Raw genomic sequence first — 14,566 nt, 5'->3', positions numbered from 1 at the left:
ATGAAGATCGCTTGCGTTGTGATCGAAACGTCGTGATTGTTTTTTTTTGCTTTAATATAATTTTATTGTATTTCTACACACGTGACTTTACCGAAAAAAAAACCAATGAGTAATTGTATGCAGTCACGAAAGCTTTAATACTTTATACGTGTACGTGTTGGCGGGAGGACACGCTACCCAGAGCCAGGTGGTGGTTGGTGGCGTTCAGACTGTAAGAACGGACCGCAAAGGTCGGTGTCGACTTTACAACGGCCACGGGAACTGGCCCGAAGGAAGGAAGCGACGGCGAGGATTTTGGCTTCATCAACGACACCGTGAACAATCCTCCATCGTCAATCAACGACTCACGTCACGGGCCTGAACGAGGAGTGGGGGGTTTTTTCGCCGTTTTTAGCCACCGGGGGGCGACATCGAGATCGTGCGACACGAATGCGTTTAACGCACTGCAATCGTTACCATTCCCGCCTGCTACGGGTTGACGTCAACAACGCAAGTGGAATTGATTCCCGCTCGCGAAGGGCATTGGGGGCGGTGCTGCTTCTCGTGTTTACCGCCCTGAAGCCGGTTGCGGAAATGCCACGTTCCTAACCAGGTGAGAACTCGAGATATTTATTGTGCGTCTCGTAGGCACGGGTGACATGGGTGGCATGATATTCGTTTGTAGGTTTGGGGGGAGGAGGTTGGGGTGGCGATGATTTCTGCTGTTCCTGCTCGTCCACCCGGACACGGACGAAAGAGACTCCACGAATACAATGACGGCACCACGTGGAGAATGGTGACTGCGTCGAGGGCAACGTTCTTCGCTAATTTGCAGCGGGGGTGGTGGGGCACTTTCGCCGACAAGACATCGTCAGTGTGAGGTCCGCCACACATTTGAAACCATTGGGTTTGACAACACGTGCGGGTGTTTTCGCATTTGTGTATTTGTGTATCGCGCACTAAATTTGGCTAAGTTCGGACCCTGACGCCGGCACGCAACGGACCTGCCCTTGGTGAAAGTCAACTGTGAGCAAAGCCGACTGGCGCTTGGCAGTAGTATCATCGTTATTACATACACGTGTGTGTGTGTTTTATTTTACCGGGTAAGGCCCGCTGAGCTATATAGCTCTTTTTTTCAGAAGCGACCTGGCCACAAAATGATAGCTCAACGCAGTGGCTTGTCACGTGCAAATTCATAGCAGCCAATTACTCCAGAGCGCACGTTTCTAAATGCAAGCGTAAGAAAAGCCCAGAGGAGCGTGAGAAAAATACAATTGACCAAGAGGAGAGAGACACGCGAACTCGAAATATACAGGCGTCAGGGTCGGGATCGGACCCACGACCTCCTGTATACCAGGCGAGGTAGTTAACATCTCGCTACCGTGGCGAGATGTTATGATCAGGTCGGCTGCTGTATTCGAACCGTGAACCCTCTGCAAGAAGCCGGGAACGCGCTACCGATGAGTCACATCGCAATCTTCTCCCGAGGTCGGGGTGCGTCTCATAGTCCGAGCTCAGGCAGCCGCATTTATAGCGCAGTGCGCTAACCAATTAGGGGCCGTCCATAAATGACGTCACGCGATTTTGGACGATTTTTGACCCCTCCCCTCCTCGTCACACGGCGTCACAAAAAGTCAGACCCCCCCCCCCCCTCAAATATGACGCCACAAAGCTCTGCCCCCCCCCCCCCAAAAAATATATATAAAACATGCTTCAAACCGCTTTAAACTATTGTCATTGTAGTTGCGTATTTAACGTGGCGCTGCACTCTGATGTTGTAGGAGAAAACATTCATTAAAAAGTCTATTTAATTAAGTAGAACGTGTTGTCTATATTTATTTAAAGTTGCGCATTTTGATGTGACGTCACATTTCTCAAACCCCCCCCCCCCCAACTCTATAGCTATCAGGACGTGTTGGGGCTCGTGCCGTTAGCGAGCACCTATTAATAATACTGTTCACGTTAGCGAGCACCTATTAATAATACTGTTCACGTTAGCGAGCACCTATTAATAATACTATTCACGTTAGCGAGCACCTATTAATAATACTGTTCACGTTAGCGAGCACCTATTAATAATACTGTTCACGTTAGCGAGCACCTATTAATAATACTGTTCACGTTAGCGAGCACCTATTAATAATACTGTTCACGTTAGCGAGCACCTATTAATAATACTGTTCACGTTAGCGAGCACCTATTAATAATACCGTTCACGTTAGCGAGCACCTATTAATAATACTGTTCACGTTAGCGAGCACCTATTAATAATACTGTTCACGTTAGCGAGCACCTATTAATAATATTGTTCACGTTAGCGAGCACCTATTAATAATACTGTTCACGTTAGCGAGCACCTATTAATAATACTGTTCACGTTAGCGAGCACCTATTAATAATACTGTTCACGTTAGCGAGCACCTATTAATAATACTGTTCACGTTAGCGAGCACCTATTAATAATACTGTTCACGTTAGCGAGCACCTATTAATAATACTGTTCACGTTAGCGAGCACCTATTAATAATACTGTTCACGTTAGCGAGCACCTATTAACAATACTGTTCACGCGCACACGTGGACTTGTCTAGACGTGACCCACCCTGTACACGTCACGCAAACAACTCGGCACAGTCGTCAATAGCACTGCCCTAAATGAAATTAACAAGGGCCATTGCCCTAAACGTCTCCTATTAAATAAATGTGTCGTTAAAATTCGCCATCACCCGACACAGCCAACTAGTAAGGGTTGTCACGTAAACAGAACGTGGCCAATTCGTCACTAGTACAGCACACCGGCGTGTTGGAGAGCCAAGCCACAACATTTACAATCTGTTAAGTGACAACCCTTACTAGTTGGCTGTGTCGGGTGGTGGCGGTTTTTAGGCGACACATTTATATATTTACGCGATCTAACCCCAAAAACCCCTCTGTTATGGATGATATTGGTCGCGAAAGCCTACGTGTTAAAATGACGTCTCCTATTATATATCGTGCAATGGCCCTTCATAGCAGAAGGGTCATTCCTCGAAACGTCTCCTATTTATTTTTATTTTGAAGACCACAGTGTTGTTGACAGAGCTGTTGAGTTAGTGTTAACTGTGCTTGTGCACCACTCTCAAACGCAGCAACATCAACGCATCATTTGTTTACTCACGCAGGGCTAATGATAGTTTACTTTTAAAAAATCTATGCTGACTTTTCACCGTATTATCCGGATTATAAGACCCCACCAACTCTGTAAGTTTGGTGGAGGGGGTACGCCCAGAGCCGCCCAGAGGAGGTGGGAGAGGGCAAGAGTGGAAACTCACCCCGGGCCTCTCACAGAAGCGGGCCCCCCACAGGGGACATGTCGACGGTGGAATAGGGGGGCCCACGTGGGAGTCTGCCCTGGGCCTTCGGGTACCTCTTGGGCAACCCTGGGTGCGTCTTATAATCCGGTCGGGGTGTGCGTGTGTGTGTGTTATGACCAGATCACGGTTCGGATGAGCCAGCTATCGTTGCCGGGCCGCTGAGTCGAGTGGAGGAATTACGTAATGGAAAGAAGGGCTGATGATGATGATGATCGAGTAAACAGCTGTTTCCCATAAACGTGTTAAACTCTACAAACACTTTTTCTCTTTCTGCCGTCTACCGTTTTAAAAATACAAAAACAAGTGGAGAGCGAACAAGAAGACACCGCCCAACACGATCTGCGCCGTCGGTTCTCAACCCGTGGCCGCAGTCGGTGACATCGACAACGTGCAGGAGAAATGTACGCGGTGCTGAGTGGGGGCAGTGCCGGATTATCCGAGTAGCACAAGTAGCTACACATGCTACTTGGCCCCGCACTTTCAAGGACCCCCATGCGCTAAATGCTTTCAAGCTGTCAATTTCGGTTGAGTGATTCTGCACTTGCTCTATTACTATAGTACTATACCGCCTTCAACTTTTACGAACTACTGGGTGTTTTACGGTTCGCGATTTGTCGTATTATCTGGCTGAATAGCAAATAAAAAAAATACAATTATTTTACTATGCAAGTTAAACATTTGTTTTTAATATTTCTGTGTTTTTTTTATATTCAGGGCCCCTTTATAACATATGCTACAGGCCCCGCACTAGCTTAATCCGGCATTGGGTGGGGGGGACATTGGACAGGGGATGAAGACCCCCCCCTCCGTCCCCCGCTTTTTTCATTCCTTCTTGCATCGGGGCCATGACCAGCCTCGCTCTGCCACGTGCCGATTCTCTCGTTGTCTCTGAAGTATGGACCTCGTCACTTCCCCTTCCCCAGGAACCTTCCCCCATTGGTTCATCTGCCGCCCCGCGAGATGGAATCGAACCTGCGACGACATCTGGATTGCAAGTCCAGCGTGTTAACACATTTTTTTTAATATTTAATGTGCGTGGATCAAACTTGAAAATGTTGGTGGACACCAGTGTTCTCCACTAATTTTCAAAGGCTGCTCACTTCCGCCGATGAAGGCATCAATCAGTGAGAGGGCCGTCAACACTTGGCTGCCGGGGGGTGTTTAGACGTTTGCGCATTGTCAGGGGCCCGCACTAAAGGCCACCAGGGGCTGCCAGTGGCCCGCGGGCCTTGCAATGAAACACACCGCTGTGTGTACGCAATGATAGATGTATCCTCGCACTGCCCTCCCACGTGCGCGGGACACAAGCAATGATGATGATTGCTTGTGTTGCAGTAGAAACGTCGTGATAATTTCATTGTTTTAAATTTTTATTATTTTATTGTTTCCCTTCTAACGTGGATTTACCGAAAGAACCAAGAATATGAATCCCTGCAGTCACGAAAGCTTTAAATCACAATATTGTTCTTCTTTATTACGTAGTATGACGTTCAAGAAGACTGTGGTTGTGCCAAGCGTGAGCTTCCTTGTCCCTCTCGACCTTAATTTGGAATGATAACCCGGTCGACTCGGTCAGCATCGTCCGTCTAAACGTTACAAGCTTATCCACCCACGCACACATGCAGTGCCAAACGCAACGGGCAATCAATTGCAGCCTGCAGCACCCTCCTGAAAGGAAGTCCCGAGGCGCACGAGATTATTGTTTTTATTATTTATATTTCACTGGTTTGCTGTCCACGCTCCAGTAGCGACCAGGAGTTTTGTGCCGGGCTTAAACTCTCACTTTTGATATGTTTCGGAACGCTGCTATAAGCGGCTGGTTTTGCGGTGCGGTCGGGATCATCGGCGTAAGGCACTACCACTAGAGTATCACGGAACGCCCATGCATAATATTAATATAATATTGCGCCCTATGTGTTTATAATAAGAAGTACCATGCATGACAACAATATAGGACAAGAGGAATATGGCGCGCCAAAGTCATTCCCGGAGTTATTGCGATCCCGGACTGTTATTACGGTATGTATTATATACGCGCATGTATAAGCACTGTCTATATGTGTGTGCACGCGTGTGTGTGTTTTTTGTGTCAGGGTCTGGTTCCAATTCGATGTACGAAACAGTGCCGCCCTGCACATCAATCGTTTATAGCTACCGTATTATCTGGTTTATAAGACGCACTGGAAAGTAAGATGAACCCCAACCGGTGTCAATACAGTTCTACAAATCTGGTCATACGCAAATATATATTCGTACCGGATCATAAAATGCATCCGAAACGTTGGCTTTAAAATACATTGAGGGTGGGGGGGGGGGGGGTGGAAAGTGCGTCTTATAATCCAGAGAATATGGTGGTGGTGGTGGTATTGGTGGTGAAACGCGTGTGTATTTCTCTGTTTACAAGCACCCGTGAGTTGTTCACCGGTATGACTGTCGCGCGAAGGCGCAGTGGTTCGCGGCACTGCTGCGCTGTGAATCCTGCCAAATATTGGTTCGATTCCAGACCACGGCTAACATCAGCGACGAGTGACAACTGAACCGGTTTTGTGTTGAGCAATCCCCCCCATTCACCAACCCGCACTGAACCAGCGTGGTGAAGTATGGTGAAACAACCTCCCATGGGAGAACTTCATCCAACAGTAGATTAACAAAGGGGCTGTAAATTATTATTCGTCATTTCACGTTTACACAAAAAATACGAAACGTGGTATGTTGACGTTCAATTCAGTCATGGAAAGTCTTGAGCCACCGGGGATGCACGCCTTAATGGTCACCATTTGATCAACACATTGGCCACGTACGTACGGCAAAGTCCTCCGCTTAACGCGCGTTCACGCTAATGCTGACCAACGCGGAACGCGCGCCGTCACAACGCGGCTTCTGGGCGGCCGACGACGAACTACTTTCTTTCGGCAAATATACTTGTACGAACTACTTTCTTGGGTTGCCCGGCTGAGCACAGCACGCGGAATGATCGAATAACTTCGGCGGCGTGCCCCCAGTTAATTGTTCTCGCCACCCGCATGGGTAGTGTGAACGTGACCATCTTGTAGGCTTGTGGATGGAGCGTTAACGACAATAATGTGGTACATAGAACCGCCACGTGAAGAAGAAGAAGGGCCGATCAACAACCCTCGCTATACAATGCGCGCGCACCGCGTGTTGTGATTGACGTGGGTGGGCGTTGCATTGTTCTGTTGGCTGTGCTTGTGCACCACTGCCAATGCAGCAGTAGCAGCGTGAGCGCCCACGTGACTATTTGTAATTTACAAGAAAATAATAATATACAAATTGGGATCATTGCATTGGCTACAAAAAAAAACCACAAGTATTTTTAAGTCGACGAATATACGTGTACGGTATTTGTTGAACGTGTTTAAATAAAAAAATAAGTTTAAACATAACTAAAAAAAACAATCCCAATATCGACCGCAGGGCATATATTGCACAGTGTGTACAGAACATATACAATCAATACAGAGCGGATATAAGTCGCGGTGGGCGTTATTGCCAATGCAGTGTTGAGCTGGCACGTTAATATTTCTGTTCAATTTTTTATTTGTTTATTCCAGGGATCTCACACGTGTCGGACTGGTAAACAACAACTGTCCGTCGTGTGTTTGTATATCCGCTTTACAAGGCAACAGAACAATAAAAAATGTATCTAGAAAAGCGTCCGACTTCATTTAATAACAAATGTGACAATCGGCTTAACACTACCTTCAGCGTGCAATGAATTGCGCAGGTTTCGCGACTCATCTGGGTCCATTCCAGAAGAATGTCCCTGACCATACTTCACCACGCTGGTCAGAGCCACGCGGTGGAGAAGCTAATGCCGGGCAGAACCGATATTCTGTTGTCCACTGACGTTAGCCGTGGTCGGGAATCGAACTTCATTTTTCCTTTGGTTCGTATAGCGAAGTGCGCTAACAGATGTACCACCGCTCCGCCTCCCCTCCCACATATGCTATGCCCCAACAGCCTGCAGAGGCTATTGCGAGTGCTGTTTGTGAACCAATGCTCTGGTGAATTGCCCAATGCTAATAATAAACTATTACCCTTTCTGTAACACAGTCACGTGATTAGTGACGCTGCTGCGTTGGCAGTGGCGCACACTCGCAAATAACAAAAACAAAACAACACATTCGTCAATAACACTGTGGCCTCAAACGGAAACGATATATAATATTAAACGTTTCGGGCAAAGGTCCTTCATAGAACATACATAGTGAGAAGCAAGAGAGAGATTAAGATTTTTTTTTAAAGGTAGAATCAGAAAATGTATTTATATTATAATAATAGGGTTTTCCCCCTTTTTTGGCAACAAAACTGAAACCTTTTACAAGGATTCATGTCTGCATTAACCACAATACCTGGGGTCAAAATGCATACAAAAACATACTATGATAATATATGCATTGTCCTTGAAACTGATTGGTCCGCACCAAGGACGGCTTTCTTTTGAGCCTCGACCCAATTGGTGCTAGACTAGATGACGCCAAAAGGCGTACACAGCTCAAAGACAATGCCACAATCAAAGTAATGAGGGCTCGGGGTAAGCATCTACCTCCTTTGCCAGTACTGAAAAATAGCTTTTATATCTCATTGGATTCCTCCAGTATAAATTAATATTATCATCATTAGACCTCCTTTGCCTGTACTGGCAAAGGAGGTCTAGTGATGATAATATAATGAGATATAAAAGCTATTTTTCAGAGATGTCCAGTAGGGGCGGGTAAGAACGTCACTATAGCAAACAATACCAAACAAAAACACGACCGTAGTGCAAAGTCGAGGAAAGGCAAACAAATCACCCAATACACGTACAAATATCTAAGTGCTGTGAAAATGTTTGCTTCGTCTGAACCGCCACCTATAATGTATATATATCTTTTGATTTAAAGCTTTCGTGACTGCAGTAATTCATATTCTTAGTTTTTTTCGGTAAAGTCACGTTGAAGAGAAACAACAAAATAATAATATATATATAAAACAATAAATAAATACATGCGCCGTTTAAAAATAAATTTATGCAAACCAACACACCTGAAGATGACCGATTGAGTTATGGTCGAAACGTCGTGAGAATTTTTTTTATTGTTTTATATATATTTTATTATTTTGTTGTTTCTCTTCAACGTGACTTTACCGAAAAAACTAAGAATATATATCTTGCTTGTGTTCTCTGTAACGTCTGTTCAGAAACATGTTATTGAACTTGAGAGCTTAACTAAAACGCTACATACAGTGAGGGAAAAAAGTATTTGATCCCCTGTTGATTTTGTACGTTTGCCCACTGACAAAGAAATGATCAGTCTGTAATTTAAATTATAGGTTCATTTGAACAGTGAGAGACAGAATAACAACAAAAAAATCCAGAAAAACGCATGTCAAAAATGTTAGAAATTGATTTGCATTTTAATGAGGGAAATAAGTATTTGACCCCTCTGCAAAACATGACTAGGTACTTGGTGGCAAAAACCCTTGTTGGCAATCACAGAGGTCAGACGTTTCTTGTAGTTGGCCACCAGGTTTGAACACATCTCAGGAGGGATTTTGTCCCACTCCTCTTTGCAGATCTTCTCCAAGTCATTAAGGTTTCGAGTCTGACGTTTGGCAACTCGAACCTTCAGCTCCCTCCACAGATTTTCTATGGGATTAAAGTCTGGAGACTGGCTAGGCCACTCCAGGACCTTAATGTGCTTCTTCTTGAGCCACTCCTTTGTTGCCTTGGCCGTGTGTTTTGGCTCATTGTCATGCTGGAATACCCATCCACGACCCATTTTCAATGCCGTGGCTGAGGGAAGGATGTTCTCACCCAAGATTTGACGATACATGGCCCCGTCCATCGTCCCTTTGATGCGGTGAAGTTGTCCTGTCCCCTTAGCAGAAAAACACCCCCAATGCATAATGTTTCCACCTCCATGTTTGACGGTGGGGATGGTGTTCTTGGGGTCATAGGCAGCATTCCTCCTCTTCCAAACACGGCGAGTTGAGTTGATGCCAAAGAGCTCCATTTTGGTTTCGTCTGACCACAACACTTTCACCCACTTGTCCTCTGAATCATTCAGATGTTCATTGGCAAACTTCAGACGGGCATGTATATGTGCTTTCTTGAGCAGGGGGACCTTGCGGGCGCTGCAGGATTTCAGTTCTTCACGGCGTAGTGTGTTACCAATTGTTTTCTTGGTGATATGGTCCCAGCTGCCTTGAGATCATTGACAAAATCCTCCCGTGTAGTTCTAGGCTGATTCTTCACCGTTCTCATGATCATTGGAACTCCACGAAATGAGATCTTGCATGGAGCCCCAGGCCGAGGGAGATTGACAGTTCTTTTGTGTTTCTTCCATTTGTGAATAATCGCACCTACTGTTGTCACCTTCTCACCAAGCTGCTTGGCAATGGTCTTGTAGCCCATTCCAGCCTTGTGTAGGTCTACAATCTTGTCCCTGACATCCTTGGAGAGCTCTTTGGTCGTGGCCATGGTGGAGAGTTTAGAATCTGATTGATTGATTGCTTCTGTGGACAGGTGTCTTTTATACAGGTAACGAGCTGAGATTAGGAGCACTCCCTTTAAGAGTGTACTCCTAATCTCAGCTCGTTACCTGTATAAAAGACACCTGGGAGCCAGAAATCTTTCTGATTGAGAGGGGGTCAAATACTTATTTCCCTTATGAAAATGCCAATCAATTTATAACATTTTTGACATGCGTTTTTCTGGAATTTTTTGTTGTTATTCTGTCTCTCACTGTTCAAATAAACCTACCATTAAAATTATAGACTGATCATTTCTTTGTCAGTGGGCAAACGTACAAAATCAGCAGGGGATCAAATACTTTTTTCCCTCACTGTACGCGTTAAAATGAATAACCTATTCTTCGGATTATAAGACGCAGCACCCTCCCCCCACATCCGCCTTCCCCCCCCACACCCCTCTTTATATTTTAAAACTAAAGTTGTCGGTGCGCCTCATAATCCGGCGTTTGCGTATTTTACACGGTGTGACGCTAGAGCCGATATAAAGCGAGCGAAGACCGCTACCAATTTAAGTAACTAATGCATATAGAAAAAAAACAAGACAAAGATCCCCCGTATAGCTTTAACAGAATGTTGGGGCAAGTGCTGTTAGCAGCACCTATGAAGGCCCGCACGGCACGCGACGGAGTGAGGTGGCCAGCACCACGCCCGGCCGCCTTTGTCTACCCAGTGGCGATGTTTACAAACACCGCACCAGGTACTCATTTGAGGCTGAGTCGACCTAGGGGAGGCCCAAGACCGGTTCAGACAATCGTCACAGGTGTTGGCCACGCGCGGATAGCCGGATTCGAAGCGCAGCACGCTTATCGATACGCTAACCATATGCACAAACAACAATATCAAACGATTAACTGAACATCAGGAAACTCGTACTCTTGTGCTTTATAAATGCCAATATTATATTATACGCCATATACTCAATCGTGCATGCTGCTGTATATAATGTATAGACACTGTATACACATCCCACGAGTCAATGCACTGCTGGATGACGGCCCTACGGCGAGCGCTTCGTGGGAAGAATTATTTGACCATATTTCACCACGATGGTCAGTGAGGCCTGCCTGCAAGGCGAAGGGGGATGGGGGAGCATAGACGTCCCGTACAGCAATGGACGTCGCTCAGTGTATACGTTAATATAATGAAAGCTACAGGCATTAACCGCACCGTGTGGCACAGGGATGGACAACGTGCGGCTCCGGATACGTTGTTTATTAAGGGACCACCGTCTCGTATTCACCACAGTGCATTGCGTCTCTTGAATGTTGAGTTTCGTTTTGCCGAATTCGAAAACAATTGCTCCAATTGTTTAAATTTTGGTTTCCCGACCCTTGGTGTAGTGGTGTCAAATCTAAATGGCGAGAAATACACGACACATGTAAGCGTGAATCCTCGCTCAATTAAACACACAGCTCTATGACGAGTCCTTCACATAATCAGACAAATGAAGAAGAAAAAAATCTGTAATGTATAAATTATATTTGTCATCCTAATGTTGTTTTTGTTGTATTCGAATCGCTTTTTTTTAACAAGACGTGGGATTTTCACCACCCTCTACTATACAGGTACATGAATTTGAATTGCCGTATTAACATATGTATATAAGGATAAAGTCATTGCAGCGTCACAGACGTGCATACAATCATTCATGTTATACGAAGCTACCGTATTCCCTCGAGTTTAAAACCTACGACGCAATTGCCCCTGCGCTCCCCGTCGCCCCCGCCGCCGCCTCTGTATTTAAACACAAATCTCGGGTGCGTCTTCTTCTTATAATCCGGTAGGAATGTTGTGATGCGTGACCGATGCATTTTGTTGAGGTACATCGCTCTATTGACACCCGGCTAATACGTTTTGGGGTGCGTCTTGCCTTTCCGCAGCGGTCTTTTAATTGGGAGAATACGGTAGTTCGTCGCCTCGCACTTCGTGTACAAAAACTTGGGGGTTGTTTTGAGCGACGCGTTTCGATTGAACCTGGGACACAATTCCGTCCCGTCATTCGCGTCGCAGTCATCAATAACGTCAGGGAGCAACGTCACGGCAAAACAAACGAAAAAATGCGCTCGTTAAAATGGTCAGATTTGTATGGCATTTCTTTCTTAGGCACGTTGCTGTACGTATTACCGTTCCGTCACACGTGAGAGAGCAAGTGGGTGATTGGCGGTGCCGGAGAGTGGTCACCGCACTCGCGGCACGAACCCTCTGGTGGACCGCGCTGTTATTCGCGCACCGTGCCACACGCCACACACCACACTCACGCGCCCGAGTTCGATTCTCTGTCATCAAGGATGGGTCGTTGCGGACAAAGCTGTTGACGCGACCGCCCATCGGCAACGATCCACGACCACCCCCCCCACCCCCCATCCGCCAGGTAAAGGCCCACTGAGCTTTATAGCTTTTTTTGTCAGAAGCGACCTGGTCACAAACGATAGCTCAACAAAGCGGCTTATCGCGTGGAAATTTCCAGCAGTAGTCAAAGACTCTAAACGCACGTTTCTCAATGTGGAGGAGGAAAACCCCGAGGGGCCCCAGAGAAAAATACACACGAGAAGAAGCGCACTCCAAATATAGAGCAGCAGGCGTCAGGGTAGGGATCGGGATCGAACACCACGACCTCCTGTATAGCGGGCGAGGTAGTTAACATCCCTCTCCCTGACAGGTTCCCACCCATCTGCCTATCAGGCCCTTCCCCTTTTGGTCGCCGGACTCAGGGCCATCATCAGTGGCGAGTGGTATCCGTGAGAGGTGGTCGTGGAATGGGGAGGCCTTCGTCCAGCAGTGGATTGACCATTACTGATGATGATAACGATGATGATATTAACAACAAGACTATATGCATTCACTGTGCTATGCGAAATGTATTATAGCCACGTAGCAACATCGCGTTTGTCCGCGTTCGTGGGATGATGTCTTTAAAAGCATTCATTCATCGGCCCGTTATCCCTTAAAGAGACATTTTGGACAGATTAAAACAATAATGAACATAACAATAATGATAAGAAGAAGAAACAGTGGCAGCCCTTTTTAAATCAAATGCTGGATGAAGACCTCCTCCGCACGTCGTGCCGGTCATGGGAATTATTTGACCATACTTCTCCACGCTGGTCATTTCGGCTTGGTGAAGGTGGGTGGGTTGTGGCTCATCGGAGCCGGTGGTGCAGGCATTGTCATTCGCCACCCACGCGGTTGGTAATCAGAGCCATGCGGGCATCGCACCAGAACCGCAGGGTTCATATGGCAGTGCGCTAACCACTGCGCCACCGCTCTACCCCATGTCATTAATCTCTCTCTCCATCTATCTCTTGTGCGCCGCGTCCTTTCTCAAGGACATCGCCAAACGATGACCAATGTTAGTCTATGGGCAATTTTAGTCTACGGGCAATGTTAGTCTATGGGCAATGTTAGTCTATGGGCAATGTTAGTCTATGGGCAATGTTAGTCTATGGGCAATTTTAGTCTACGTGCAATGTTAGTCTATGGGCAATGTTAGTCTATGGCAATGTTACTCTACGGGCAATGTTAGTCTATGGGCAATGTTAGTCTATGGGCAATGTTAGTCTATGGGCAATGTTAATCTATGGGCAATGTTAGTCTATGGGCAATGTTAGTGTATGGGCAATTTTAGTCTACGGGCAATGTTAGTCTATGGGCAATGTTACTCTACGGGCAATGCTAGTCTATGGGCAATGTTAGTCTATGGGCAATGTTAGTCTATGGTTAATGTTACTCTACGGGCAATGTTAGTCTATGGGCAATGTTAGTCTATGGGCAATGTCAGTCTATGGGCAATGTCAGTCTATGGGCAGTGTTAGTCTATGGGCAATGTCAGTCTATGGGCAATGTTAGTCTATGGGCAATGTTAGTCTATGGGCAATGTCAGTCTATGGGCAATGTCAGTCTATGGGCAATGTCAGTCTATGGGCAATGTTAGTCTATGGGCAATGTTAGTCTATGGGCAATGTTAGTCTATGGGCAATGTTAGACTATGGGAAGTGTTAGTCTATGGGCAATGTTAGTCTATGGGCAATGTTAGTTTATGGGCAATGTCAGTCTATGGGCAATGTTAGTCTATGGGCAATGTTAGACTATGGGCAATGTTAGTCTATGGGCAATGTTAGTCTATGGGCAGTGTTAGTCTATGGGCAATGTTAGTCTATGGCCAATGTTAGTCTATGGACAATGTTAGTCTATGGGCAATGTTAGTCTATGGGCAATGTTAGTCTATGAGCAATGTCAGTCTATGGGCAAAGTCAGTCTATATCTCTCTCTATGAGCCGTGTCCTTTCTTCCAGACGTCGGGGGCGATCATGGTCTTCCTTTCACTGAGCTCTCTCCGTGATGTTTACTCAACAACTCCGCATCAGATACTCCTCCCAGCTGCATACAGTTGCTCAAATTGCTCTCACGGTGAACTTAAATAGCCGTCTTCCCCAGATCATTGTTGTACCTACAATTTCGCCAGCCGAAACATTTATATCCAGTCGCTTGTTTTCTCATGGCATACCCAAGACATCTAACTTTGTATTTCTCTCCTTATCCTTGTAAATGTTTTTGTTGTACCTATAAAGTATTTGGGAGGGGGGTTAGATCACGCAAAATGTTTAACACCCTTGATCCAAAAAAAACACAAATTTATTTTGGATAGTTGTAGATTTTTTTTGTTTCGTTACTCGAGAGTAAATACACCACGCGCTACT

The 14,566-nt window shown here is 45.9% G+C and overlaps 1 long non-coding RNA gene across 1 annotated transcript; it reads left to right on the top strand.

Annotated features, from left to right (window-relative positions):
- The first annotated feature begins 150 nt into the window (after positions 1-150).
- LOC116951637 (uncharacterized) lies at positions 151-7,002 on the top strand. Its single transcript, XR_004404262.2, has 3 exons — positions 151-592; positions 3,453-3,733; positions 4,256-7,002. It is a non-coding gene; the product is annotated as an uncharacterized LOC116951637 (long non-coding RNA).
- Positions 7,003-14,566: the final 7,564 nt, after the last annotated feature.

This window comes from Petromyzon marinus, chromosome 43 (genome assembly GCF_048934315.1).
Source record: "Petromyzon marinus isolate PM22_M1 ecotype Great Lakes invasive population chromosome 43, UKy_Petmar_22M1.pri1.0, whole genome shotgun sequence".
In the NCBI taxonomy this organism is placed as follows: domain Eukaryota; kingdom Metazoa; phylum Chordata; class Hyperoartia; order Petromyzontiformes; family Petromyzontidae; genus Petromyzon; species Petromyzon marinus.
This window is presented reverse-complemented; position numbering and strand designations above follow the sequence as displayed.